This window comes from Lepidochelys kempii, chromosome 1, assembly GCF_965140285.1.
Source record: "Lepidochelys kempii isolate rLepKem1 chromosome 1, rLepKem1.hap1, whole genome shotgun sequence".
NCBI classification, from domain to species: Eukaryota; Metazoa; Chordata; order Testudines; family Cheloniidae; genus Lepidochelys; species Lepidochelys kempii.
The window spans coordinates 306,701,661-306,716,019 of NC_136380.1; positions in this window are offsets into that span (position 1 = coordinate 306,701,661).

Here is a 14,359-nt window from a genome sequence, read left to right on the forward strand (position 1 = left end):
ACCTGCTGCGTCTGCAGGTTCAGCTGATCGCGGCTCCCAGTGGCCGTTGTTTGCTGCTCCAGGCCAATGGGAGCTGCTGGAAGTGGCGCATGCTGAGCGACGTACTGGCTGCTGCTTCCATCAGCTCCCATTTCCCTGGAGCAGTGAACCATGGCCACTGGGAGCCACGATTGGCCAAATCTGCGGACACAGCAGGTAAACAAACCGGCCCGGCCCGCCAGGGGCTTTCCCTGCACATGCGGCGGAACAAGTTTGGGAACCACTGTTCTACTGCATCCACAATCTTTGAGTAGGACTCCAGAATTGCACTTGTTGCCGCTGCATGTGCCTTTCAGCGAGTATTAGAAAGAGATTTCAAAACATGATCATTGCCCAAATATGTTTTAAGAACTGCCCATCGGTGTGTTGAGGCCGATAAAAATGTATAAAGTAACTGGACTGTTGAGAAAAAACTTACTGCCACCGGTCAACAATCAACAACACCGCGGCCGACATGATTGAGAGAGTGTGCAGCACATGGTATGAATATGGCATATTTGTTCTGTTCTAAAAGCTTCTTCTGCACGGTCCTTGATAACGCCCTGACAAGTTGGCAGCGTTGTCATAAGACTGACCTCTGCACTTTGAGAAATCTCTTTTGCAAACTTGGCACAGATAATGCAGTACTTGATTTGCCATTTCTTCACCAGTGTGGCTTTTCAAATTGAGGAATGTTATAAATGGTTCAACTGGTTTTCCATCTGTGGGAGACACATATCTTCGTACAACACTCAATTGATCAATATGTGAAAGAGTTGACAGATAAACTGAAGTACCCAGCAGTACTTATTACATCCACAATAGCTGAATGACCTTTGTCACTCATTAGACCAATGAATTCATCATGTACTATCTTGGATAAGTATGATGGGCTACCTTTGCCAGCATTCCCATATTTTGAGATATGGCCTGTTAAAAATGGGTCAAACTGAGTCACAAGCTCCAACAATCCCAAGAAATTTCCATTCTGCAATGATTTAAATGTGCCATTTGATCCCCGGAAAGGCAGACCACTTTCAGCTAATGTTTGAATAACAGCTATAACATGCTGCAAGACATGTTGCCAGTATTCACGCCCCCCTTTAATTTGTTCTTCCAATTTTTGTGTCAATCCAAAGCCCTGTTGTCAATTTAAATATGACAACATTGAATCTCTGTGAGTAGTGCTATTTTCATGTTGTTCAATTAAAACAGTATTCTGCCAGTCACCAAATCCATCTGCAGCAAACCGGGATGTTGAAGGTATATATGCAAAAAATTTGCAAACAAAACAGTACACAGACCCTGCTGATGGTGAATACAGTAGCCATTTTTGAGTGTATTTCTCACCATTCGCTTTCATGCCGAAAAATATTTTTTGTGGACAATATCTTGTTTGTTTGCCATTAGTAAAAGTCCGACGTGATTTCTCAAATGGCCCAGTGTGATGTTGACAGTCATTTGGTCCATGATCTATCCAGTAAGCTACATCATCGGTACTGAAATCAACCCACATACCAGGATCTTTTCTCCTATTATTTACAGCATGAGCAGGTCCAGTCTCTGACACATCCACACATTGCAATACATGATAGGATCTGATTTCCTTGCATTATTCTGATCTACGTTAGTAGGATGTAGGTGGGGATAAGTAATAAAAAGAAAACAGAAAACCGGGGGAAGAGTGTGTTTTGGAGTGTAAGGAAGTCTAACAAAGTTCTGATTTTTCCCATGATGACTACTTTAATGCTTTTTTTGAAATATCAAATATCAAATTTTTAAAAGAAAAACTCTCTTTGTTTGGTGCCTCCTGCTTTGCTGGTGCCCTAAGCACATGCTTAGTCTGCCTATTGGGTAATTCAGCCCTGCATACCACGCATCGACGAACTGGTTGACCGACTGGGTAGTGGCCAATTCTTGACTACGCTGGATCTGACAAAGGGATATTGGCAGATTCCCCTGACCAAAGAAGCTAAAGAAAAGACAGCGTTCTCCACCTCGGACAGGCTATTCCAGTACACCATCATTCCTTTTGGGCTACATGGGGCCCCAGACACATTCCAGTGCCTCATGGATAGGCTGCTGCGCCCCCATACTAGTTATGCAGCCACATACCTAGATGATGTCGTCATCCATACTCCAGACTGGGGAACCTACTTGGAGAAGGTGGAGGCAGTACTGCACATCTTAAGGCGGCTGGTCTCACCACTAATCCCGCTAAATGTGCCATAGGGCTAGCAGAGGCTAGGTACCTTGGGATATATTGTGGGCAGTGGCTTAGTGAAGCCCCAAACAAATAAGGTAGAGGTGATTCAAAACTGGCCCCGGCCAACCCAAAAGAAGCAGGTCTACACATTCCTAGGAATGGTAGGCTACTACCGAGGTTTTATTCCCCGCTTCACCAATAGGGCAAGTCCCCTAACTGATCTGGTGAAGGCCCGAGGTCCAGACATGGTGAAGTGGACCGACATAGCAGAGGGGGCATTCACAAACCTTTGGATGGCCCTTTGTAATGACCCCATACTCATTGCCCTGGTCTTTAACAAGGAATTTATTTTACAAACAGACGCTTCTGAGGTGGGGTTGGGGGCGGTTCGGTCGCAAATGGTGGGAGAAGAGGAACACCCAATCCTCTACCTAAGCAGAAAGCTTCTCCTAAGAGAACAGAAATACAGAGTAGTCTAGAGAGAGAATGCCTTGCTGTCAAATGGGCCATGGAGACACTGTGTTATTACCTCTTAGGCCGGCGATTTACTATTGTGACGGACCATGCACCCCTCCAGTGGATGCAGCGGAATAAGGAAAAGAATGCAAGGGTCACCAGGTGGTTCTTATCCCTCCAACTGTTTTAGTTCCGCATACGGCACTGGGCTGGATGCTGATGGTCTATCATGAGCACACTTACTGGCGTCCCAAGTTGCCCAACTCTATGGTGTTGAGCAGGGGGCCAGATATGTGACGGGGCAAGGCCAGATGGCTATAGAAAAATAGTGTGAGACAGATATATTAGCCCCAGGCTAAACAAATCCCTGGTACCAGGATAAGTGAAATGGCAGCTGCTCCAGGTCAATTAAGACACCTGGGGCCAATTAAAACCTTTTCAGAAGGCAGGGAAGATAGCTAGGTTGATTGGGACACCTGAAGCCAAGTAGGGGCTGGATGAAACTAGTGAAAAGCCTCCCAGTTAGTCAGCTGGGCACGTGTCAGGAGCTGTAGAAGGAAGCCATGCTGTTGGAGGAACTAAGCAGTACAAACCATATCAGGCTCAAGGAAGGAAGCCCTGAGGAAATGGCAAAGAAGATATTGAGTGGGGCTGCTGTTGGGAAGTGGCCCAGGGAATTGTACATGTCCTATTTCCAAAAAGTCAGCTACCATAGCTGCTACTATTAGGGTCCCTGGGCTGGAGCCCGGAGTAGAGGGTGGGCCCAGGCTCCCTGCTCCCCTCCCCGACTAATCACTGAGACTGGGAGACAACAGAGACTGTGTGAGGGAGGGTGGCTTCTCCTCACATCCCTTGCTGACTTATGATGAAAATGGCTCAGTAGGCTGTGACCCTTGCCTCTAGAGAGAGAAGGGCTATGTGGAGGGTCACAGTGAGCCTCTGAGGCTAGTGAAATCCACCAGGAAGCACGGGACGCACTGAGACAAGGACAGAGCTATGTCACAGTTTGTACAGCAGAGCCCTAGCACAATGGATCCCTGAGGTGATTGGCCTCTAGGTGCCATCACAATATAAATGTTAAGTAATAATATGCATAATAAAAAGAATTAAAAAATAATAATAATAAAAGGGTGGATTAGATGATCTAAGAAGTCTTTCCATCTCTAATTTCAAGAATATAGGGTATGGATGGCTGTACATATTTGTAGTTCCACCATTTTCTTACTGACTACATCTTTGTGGTGCTTATTAGGTACTAATTGTTGATCCTTAGAGATTGTCTCTTACTTTTCAACCAGAGTGGAAAGATTTGGAGTAGAGCTATAATGATGATTGAATAGGGGTATGACGACTTGATGGAACCAAACTCCTTTTCCTGACTGTTTTGGGTCCATACAAATAGAAACTTAGGTATTACCATCAGATCAAATCACTGGCCTGTCTAGTCTGGCAATCTACAGTAGAACCTCAGAGTTATGAACTGACTGGTCAACCAAATCCCTCATTTGGAACCGAAAGTACACAATCAGACTGCAGCAAAGACACACAAATATATATATATATATATAAAATTAATAAAAAGCAAATACCACACAGTACTGTGTTAAACGTAAACTACTAAAAAAAAGGTTTAAAAAAATGATTTGACAAGGCGAGGAAACTGTTTCCGTGCATATTTAATTTTAATTAAGATGGTTAAAAGTGGCATTTTTCTTCTGCATAGTAAAGTTTCAAAGCTGTATTAAGCCAATGTTCAATTTTTGAAAGAACAACCATAACGTTTGGTTCAGAGTTATGAACATTTCAGAGTTACGAACAATCTCCATTCCCAGAGGTGTTTGTATCATCCACAGTACATGATACTACAGTGAAAGGTGTAAACCCCAATAATAAGCAATTTCATAATCTATCTGTGCAAGAAGTTTCATCCTAACATCAGGCAATTGATTATTTCCTTGAGTCTTGAAAGAAGGGGATTGAGTAACCCTAAGGAATGGGTAATGCAAATACATTTTTTATTTTATTCTTATGTACATGTCTTTCTATTTTAAATCCTGCTTAAGATCAATATTGTCTTGTGGCAATGAGTTCTACAGTTTACTATGTGTAGTATAACAAAAGGATTTCCTTTGATGTATTCAAAATGTTTCAATGCCTGCCTTCTTATTCTTCCATTATGTGAAAGGGAAAATAGAACCACCTGATTTGCTTTGTCTGTCCCACACATTATTTCACACATGTCTATCCTGTTTCCTCTTCTCGGACTCCTTCCTATACTCCACAGTCCTAATCTTGTCATCTGTCATGTCTGAAGTGCTATCCAGATCAGTAACGGGTTGTGTCTCTGCTGTCCTGTAACCCTGGGTGCCTTAAACACTCTGCTGCTGTGGCTCATAGCCTGGACATCAACAGCCAGCAGACAAGCATGTTGTATCCCTAGCATCTATGTACTGTGCAGCCTTATTTCAACGCTTCTGACACCAGCAGCATACCACTACACAACAGTTCCCACAACAGCAGCGTTAGTTACACTTGGCAAGCTGACCCCAACATACTTCCAGCCCCAAATTTTCCCCAAACCAATGGCCCTGAAGTGTCCAGGCCGCTCCTGGACCACTCAGAGAAATAAAGTTGTTTCCTCCTTTAGAGGAAAGGACTTGCCACATTCAGTGGAGTTAGCAATTTCTTCAGTTTAAACACATCACTGGAGTGGTTTAGATTAAAAGGAAACAAGTTTATTAACAACAGGATGTAAGTTAAGTAATGCCAAATAACAGAAATAAAGGTAGAGATGGTTACAAGCAAGTAAAAACACACTTCTAAGTGTCTAAAACTTAATCTAGCAAGGCACAGTCTTTGTTTAAGAAGGTTTCCCTCACCAATTATTTTTTGTCCTGTCAGGGCTTTCTCAGTCAGGACTTTCCACAGGAGTAGGAGCTGCTGGTTTCCCTTGTATTCTTAGGTGAAAGATCTTTGCCTAAGCAGGTTTCTCACATATATTCAGTTCTGAGACTTCAATGCAATTCAAAGACATACCCATCTTTTTCAGCTTGCAAGAACTCTGGCTCCTTCTGTCTTCCTAGTGATAGATTCCAAGATGGTTTCTTCTCTTTCCTTGTAACTTCCCAAACTAACTGTTTTGTCCCTAAACTGCATACCATTCTTCCCTTCCTGTGAACTTCCCATCCCCCTGCTGATTTAGATGTAAATGGAGCTTCCATTGTTTCTGGTCACACCTTGCTTAATTTCATTGGAGACAGGTACATAGCTACCTTCCCTCCTGTCTGGGAGAAAACCTGTTTACTAACACTTGTTGTTTGGTAACAGACTTACAAATATAACATCAGTGAGTATTTATAGTTCCAAATATAGGGTTAGTACATGCATTTTACAGTGATAGTAATCAGCAGTGTCATTACCTTTCATAAAAGAGACTAGATAGGCCAGTGATTTGATCTGATGGTAATATCTAAGTTTCTATTTGTATGGACCCAAAACAGTCAGGAAAAGGAGTTTGGTCCCATCAAGTCGTCATACTTTTATAATTCAGTAATATTGTATAAAATCAGTTGATTCAACTACTTACCATTTGATGTTCTGACTCCTCAAGAGATTATTTTCCTCATTTGCTAGGTTGATGGATTTGTTTACCCTTTATATAGATGTGCTTTCATTGTCTCTGCCTGATGTCCAGGCTGGTCAACCAAGCAAACCATCCCATTGTCTAGAGCAGACTGGGATTATGCATTGCTTGCCAAACACAATTAAGAACATAATTCTAGCATATATTCATAATTCTTTGTACACACCCTATACATTCATTACCCAAGAATATTAATGATCAGTGTGTTATTAGTTTTCCAGTGATATCTGACATGCCACCTTTTGGGTATATATCATGGAAACAGTAGGTTAGGTGTAGTGAGTATGTCAGGGCTGACAGAATTGCTGACATGTATTAGTGAACTACAAATTGGCCTCAGTGTCACACTTTCCTCAAAGGGATATCTTTCCAGCATCTAATAAGTTTGCTGCCATTCTCTGGATTCTCCATTGCTGCTGTGTTGTTTCTAAGAAAGAGTGACCAAAATCAAATACTGTATACACAGTAAAGGCATCCCAATTTTTAAGTGGCATTAAATATTTTCATTATTATACTCTCTCATTACACCTTGTTTGCTTTTGTAACCTCTGCTATACACTGAGCAGAGGTTTCATTGTGCTGTCAAAAAATGAAGCCCACAGTAGGTCTTTTCCTTGAATAGTTCCACTTAATGTAGAACCTTTCAAGGTGTCTGAATAGTTCAAATTGTTCCTTTAGAGCTTTCACAGGGAGAAGTAAATTAAATTTCCCTGTGCTGAGGTATAGAAAGTGTTTTAAACCACTGCTATCCTGCCACAAGGTTTCTGTCAAGGCAGCCTTGGTCTACGCCAGCACAGACTATGTAAAGGATGTTCTGAATCAATGGATTCCCTGGTCACATCATCTTGCTGGCTGGACCACACACTTGTAGGTTGAAACAAACCCTGTCCAAATCCTCCTGGGGCAAATGAAGTTATGGTCACTTTGGTCCACCACACATTTTTCCTAACAGATTTTCCACCATTGAGATCAATGATCCATGATGCATTCACCAACGCAGACTCTGTGCTGAGTCTGGCCTAGTCTTTTCAACTGGTACAAAGACTGATTTGGAGCAATAGAGCATCTGAAGGGACATTTTTTCTCAAAAAAGATAAATCACCAGTGGAGCTATGGCTTTCAGCCTCCTCCACATTGATCTGAAAAGAGGATTTTGCCTCAAGACTATGAATATGGAGTATTTGTGAAAAGAAGGGCTGTTATTGGTGTTTGTTTCAGAGAAAAATCAAAATCCGTACTATTCAGCATGGAAAATACAAGTTAAATTTGAAGATATTTGGCAAAATGAACTAAGGAGAATTTGGGCTTAAATCATTTTGTCTGGCACCAGAGTGGGAACCTGTAGTAATGCTACCATCTGTTTTCCCCAACGTATTGTTCCCTTAGATGCTGCTTCCCGCCCAGATGTAAAGAGTGTAAGTTGTACCCTTTTTTATTGACAGTGGTGAATCTGGCCCTTTAAGTCAGTTTATTAAGAAATGTTTTTTTAAAATAGAGACGTTGCATAAATACAACCACAGCATGTCTGATTTATCTTTACCTGAAGTCTTCACTATTGCTAATTTCAGAAAAAAAATTATCAAATATTTCAAGTTTTATTGATTCTCTTGTCCATCTGAGAATAAATGATAACTGATCATGTGGATAAATCTAGCTCTTCACGAGAAGTAAGGCATCTATAATACCAATGAAAATTAGACCATGACAAAAATTAGACAGAGATCAGATTCCTATATTTACTTTTTTATAAATACAACAGAAATAAAAACCAGTCATGGCACATTCAAACATTTTGCATTTCTCAAAGCACAAAGTTACTGAAACCCAAATATAGGATATTTGAACTTTTCTAAAAACAGTGTTTTTTCAAACCTTATATTAAACTTTTAACAAAGATTGCTTAAGTACTCAGAAAAGCCAGTGTGCATATTTGGACACTTGAACCACTTAAAGGTTGTACTGAGCAATTCACATTCTATGGCCATTTACTGTAGCCACTTAGTTAACTATAGAAACACTTGTTACACAAAAATTAAAACAACATCTCACAAAGAGACCTTTTAGATCTCAGTCTCCATTAATAAGCTTTTTCAAAACTGCTTGACTCTTTCATTTTTTAATGCCAAGTAAGTTTAACAGTCACTCTTTATTCCTACTCTCCATTGTTTAACACCTTCCCCCACTGATATAATCCTGTTGTATTTCGGAAACACTAATTTCACCCTCACCACATATTTTGAATGGAACAGAAATTGACTGATTGTCAGGGCTGAGACATAAGCTGCTAGGTCTAATGGTTGGAACAGGAGTTGGAGTTGGGAATCAAGCCAAGGGTCAGAGTCAGAATCAGAGTCAGAGAGTCAAGCCAAAGGTCAAGAACAATGCAGGGAAGCAGGGTTCAGGAGTCAGGGTCCAATGTAGCAGCAAGGTAGAGCCCAGTTGTATAGATAACTTCCTATGCCTCTCTTTGGGTCTAAATAGGAATCCCTGACCAAGCAGAGTTCACAGTTTCCCTCAATCAGGCCCAATCAATTCCCTCCCCGATGTAGCTTCAGGTTTCATAGCTTTTCCTACTCAGTTGGTTAGTAGAAAGCCATTGGAAGGGACATAGAGTTGACTGAGGCCCCTGGTTCAAAACCTGCAGAGTCATGACACTGGGCTTGCTGGCTGTTTTGATTTAAGTACCATTTTTAGAAGGCCTTCTCACGTGAAAACATTTATACCAGTGCACCAATGTCATGAGGGTGACAGCCCCTTTAGATCTGGGAGTGGTGATATAGTCCTTTATTGCTGCTGAGAGGCCATGAAACATTTTTGAGGGTACCACAGAAAAAGTGATTATTTGTTTTCATTCACAGTGAGTGAATGGTAGATACTGTTAATAAAATAAATAAAATATAGGATATTTACTATCCACCTGACCCTCACATTTACACAATAACAAATTTAGAGTAGGTCCAACACTTGATTTTAAAAATATTAACCATTTAAAATACAGCCACACCTGTTTGGCTTAGCATAGTGTTCTGCAAGTTCACACAGTGAGACACATTTCTCACCAGGTATAAATTTTCCATTGTGTCTGAAGTGAAAGGTTTTTAGTTAAGTTCAGCAATTCATAGTATTCTGCTGGCAGCTGCTGTACTATTAACAAAAAATGACACCACTTCTCATGCTAGCCCTGACAGAATCCACCGTGAAAGTCACTAAACCCCTTTGCTGCTCGGCTATAGCACTCATAAAAAGAACATCACTGTTTTCTCAAGTCTGGCTAATACTAGGCCCCCAACCTGATGCTGTGAACCTCAGTCTGTCCTCCAAAAATAGGCTGAGGATGTTAGTAGTGCTGCATGCAGCATAGTGAACCCATATTCCTTCCATCCTGCCTCCCTTCTTCACCTGGAGCAGTCCACCCACAACAACCCTAGGACCTGAGGGTATCGCTACACTTCAACATAAGCCTAGACTCAGTCTTGAGCCCAGACCCCCTTCCATCTACAAGCAACTCTGTTGGACTCAGATCCCAGGATCCGGCGGGGGGAGGGCTCAGACGCAAATGCTATCATTTTGCAGTGTGGATGCAACTTGGCACTAAGCCCTCCAAATTTGCATCCTGACAGTCCACCAAGGCTGTCTCGCAATTCCATGGGACAGTGTCCATTGTTCTTTCTATCCCAAGACTGGCCAACTGACTCCCAGGAAATGGAAGCAACACCCCTGTTTCAAGTATAGCTGTTCAGTGTTCAACCCCCTCTACTTTATTCCAGCTGCTGAGATCCAAGCAGTTCTCCTGCATTTGAAATGGCCACAAACACGAAGCAATCCTCTGTCAAGCATGCAGCTAGCTGGTCACGGAAGCATAGCCAGATTTTGATTAATCTCAGGGGCGAGGCAAGCAAACAGTTAGACTTCAGGAAGAGTCCCAGGAATGATTATGCATACCAGGAAACAGCAAAGAAGCTGGCAGCATTGGGAATTTACTGGCCAGTGCAGGGAGCAGATTAAGCAGCTCAGGAACGACCACTGCAAAGCCAGGGATGAGAATCACTCCTCTCACCATCATTGTGCCCGTTTTACAAGGAGTTTGACTGGGTGCAAAGTACTGCCCTGAGCACTGAGCTCCCAGTAATTCATGATATCCTGGTCAGCCAGGTGTGACCAAATGCACCCCTGTATTCACCTTCTACACACTATTGGAAAAATCTCTGTACAAAATTGGCCACTTGAAATATCATTTGAAAATGAATAACTCACTGGTCAATAATATCATGGTGAAATGTGTGCAGCCACATTATATGTAAAGTTATAAACACAAGATGAAATAAGATCTGAAATATGATTACCAGACAAATCTGGATAAACCAGTTTCTCAGAAACAAAGGACAAGCTGATGGCTGTTAATACTTGTTAAATTTCAGAGTGGCCGTTCTTTGGCAAGGAAAGGGGTCAGGATCAAATAGATCTGCATCTTAGCAAACAGTATGGAACCTCTTTCATCAGGAGACTCCTTGTCTCCCTCCTCACAGTGGGAACAAATTTTATCTAGGGGTAACCCTCTGGAAAATGCATTTCAAAGGGGGACTGGACTATACAAGCGGGGGGCAGAAGCTCCCCAAGGTATCTCTCCGTATCCTTCTCTTTCACCTAAAAAGACAAAAGAAACAGCCTATGAACTTTGGGAGCAGATCCTGACCTGAGAATTTGGTCAGCAATATTACATGTGATAAGGGATTTCACCTTGAATTAAGTCTCATTTGTTAAGTTTTAGGAAACCTTTTTTTTTTAAATTTCTCTTGTAACCATTTCTGGCTCTAATGCCTTATACTTGTACTCACTAAAAATCTCTCTCTTTGTATTTAAACAAACTTGTTTTATTGTTTAAATTAAAATGAATCCAGTGTTGTGTTTAAACTGAATTGTGTGGGTAATTCCATTTCCAGTGGCAAACAGTTGGATATTGATCCCTTTAGAGGGACTACAGACCTAAGATATCTGAACTGTTCAAGAGAGGGACAGTGCAGAACACTTTTTTGGGGAGGGTGGGAGAGGAGGGGGGGGAGAATTTGGGACTGGGAGTGTGTTGGAGTCATCCTGCAAGTGATAACTAAGGCTGGTGGAAGCCTGAGAGAATATTCCTGGCACTCTGCGTTATACACAGAGACTCAGGATGTGACCTGCATTCTGTTTTTGGGGGGGCCCAGTTTTGGCTGCTACAGCAACAAAACCTTGCGAGGCCCCCCAAGATGCAGGGCAGGTGGTGACAACTCCTCACTGGTCTGGATTGCACCCCAGGACAGTGACCTTCTACCCTAAGAATCTAGTGTCAGAATGGATGGAAGCCAGCAGACACCAACTCAGACTACTGAAGTGACTCTGGTGTTCAAATCAGTCCCTGAGAAGGCTTTGCCACCAGAGCAGCTGCAACATATCCTAGGTCCGTACTCAGAGGAGCAGCCTGCTATGGAGCCAGTGGCAGAAGCAGAAGAGGCAGATGTAGCCCTGGAGCATAAGCATTTGGCTTCATGGCTGTTTTTATTAATATAGGAATGAGAGGGATTTCTGGTTTATAACCCAATGTAAAAGTTATTACAAACAGTGGGCATCAGCATGTATCCACTAACAGCATCTCACACACCCCACCACCGCCGTTTGGAATTCAAAATGGAGACTAGGAAGTGCACAAGACAGTGAAACAAGCATTTGTAATTAAAATTACAATTAATGTTTTACTAGAAACTCACACATTCTTGTAAAGATGTGCCAAGCTGTTACAAATAAGAACCCAATATTGCCTTTTAGTATGCCACACTGAACAAATTGGCCATGCCACAATGTGACAAGCAGTCTATAAACTGAAAGGGATGGAGGGTAAGTAAAGTTGAACGTAGTTCATGGGTGACAAAATCAATGTCCAAAGTATGGCCAGAGTTTTGTATGTAGTCCAGAAGTGGGGGAGAGGATGGGAGGGAGGAGAGAATGGCTGTGTAGTTCTGCCATTCCCATGCAGATACCTACTCCTGTGAACACCTCCACCCTACTACAGTGGCAGCTAAGTGCATGCTAAACATAGAAAGAACAGGAAAGAGAACAATGGCAAGAGGACACAACAGTAAGGGGTTTACGTGTAGGCACTGTTTTCACTATTTAGTGTTTGGTTTGTGCACTTTGTTCTATTCGTGATTTTTGTGTTGGTTTATTACCGGTGTTTTGATGGCAGCTGGCCTGCCTGCCTGCCAATACTTTAATATGTTTTTTTCCTAACATAAACAGGGGAGGCTCTGAATGAGCTCTCCCTTGCCATCTAGTGATGAGCTGGGGGAGGAAGACTTCAGGGTCAGATCATATCTGTTTGCATAAAAACACATACTCTGCCTAAATAGTCAGCAGACAGAATTGTGTTGCCAAAGTGTTGTGTTGCCAATTTTGTCTGGTGTTGAGATACAAATCACTTTTGTATTGAATGCAGGGGTAATGAAATGTTATCATCCTTACTGTGTGAGCAAAGGGCCACAGAACTGTGCTTAGCACTCCCTGATGGAGGAGCTCACCCTCAATCAAAGCACACTCGCTAAGCAGGGGTCAGGGATGTCAATGCCCATGAAAAGGGAGAGAAGGTGGGGACAAGTATGGGCTCTGCCTAAGAGTCCTAGATACCATTTGACTCTCCCCATCCCCACTGTTTAATGACAGAGCTGATTAGACTCAACTGAAAGTTCTGTTGGAGGAGAAGGGGAGTTCTGTTGGAAGAGAAGGTATTTGTGTTTGGTTTTGGTTTTGTAGTATTTGTATGTGAAGAGGCTTGTAGGGGCTTTGTGCTGAGAGAAGCTGAGCCCTGATTAGGGGGCGGGGCTTCTCTGACGAGGGGTTCTAAAAGGTAGCCAGCCAGTCAGGCAGCGGCACAGGACCTTGCAAATGGAGCTGTAAACAGGGGAGGTTGCCTGGTGGTGCTTGTTTGGGGTGTGTTTTTTTCTGTGAGTGGTGGTGTTTTGGTGTGGTTTGTGTTTCCCAGATTAACAGGGTTTAGGTGGCAAGGCAATGACAGATACAGAGGCAGCAGTGGGGGTGACTCATGTAGTGGAAGACACAATGAAGATGACTGGACGTGGAAGCTGTGGTATGTACATGATCCAGGAGGGGGTACCTGGTAAGAGTTTTGTCTGTATGAAATGCCGTCTGATGGAGGAAAAGACTCAAGGTTTGGAGATGCAGGTGGAAAGTCTGGTTGAGTTTAGGAACGGGTTTGAGCAGATTATGGAGCAAAGACATGAGGCAGCTGAAGGGAAAAGCTCAGACTTGCAGACGGAAGCAGGACTGAAGAATTCTGAGGGGAGACTGCTGGGTGAGGAAAGTGGTCAGTGGAAGCATGTGACTAAAAGAACCAGGCAGAGGAAAAGATGGGCTAGTGAAGGAGAAATAGAGCTCAAGAATAGGTTTGCAGAGTTGGAAAATGAAGAAGGGGCTCAGCAGGTAGTCACTGAAGGTGGAAGGGCAAGGAAGAAGAGAAGAGCGGCTAGTCCTATAGGAAAAGGGGAAGAGTTAATGGAGACTACACCAAATATGAGCCCCAGGAGGATACAGGATGGGTTAAAGAGGATTACAAGGGAGAATAGGAATGGAAAGAACTTGCAGCCAGAGGGAACAGGGGATAGACTGGAAAATAGCACCGTCACCAGGAAAAGGCAGGTCTATGTGATTGGGGACTCTTTACTGAGAAGAATAGACAGGCCTGTAACCAGAGCTGATCCAGAGAATAGGAGGGTGTGCTGTCTTCCACGTGCTAAGATGTAGACCTGAGGTTGAAAAGGATTCTAAAGGGAGCAGGAAAGAATCCACTAACTATCCTTCATGTGGGAACAAATGATACGGCTAGATTCTCTCTGGAAGGTATTCAGGGAGACTATGCTAGGCTGGGGAAGACGCTGAAGGAAATCGAGGCTCAGGTGATCTTTAGTGGGATTCTGCCTGTTCCTAGAGAAGGGCAACAAAGGTGTGACAAGATTATGACTATCAACAGATGGCTTAGGCAGTGGTGTTAT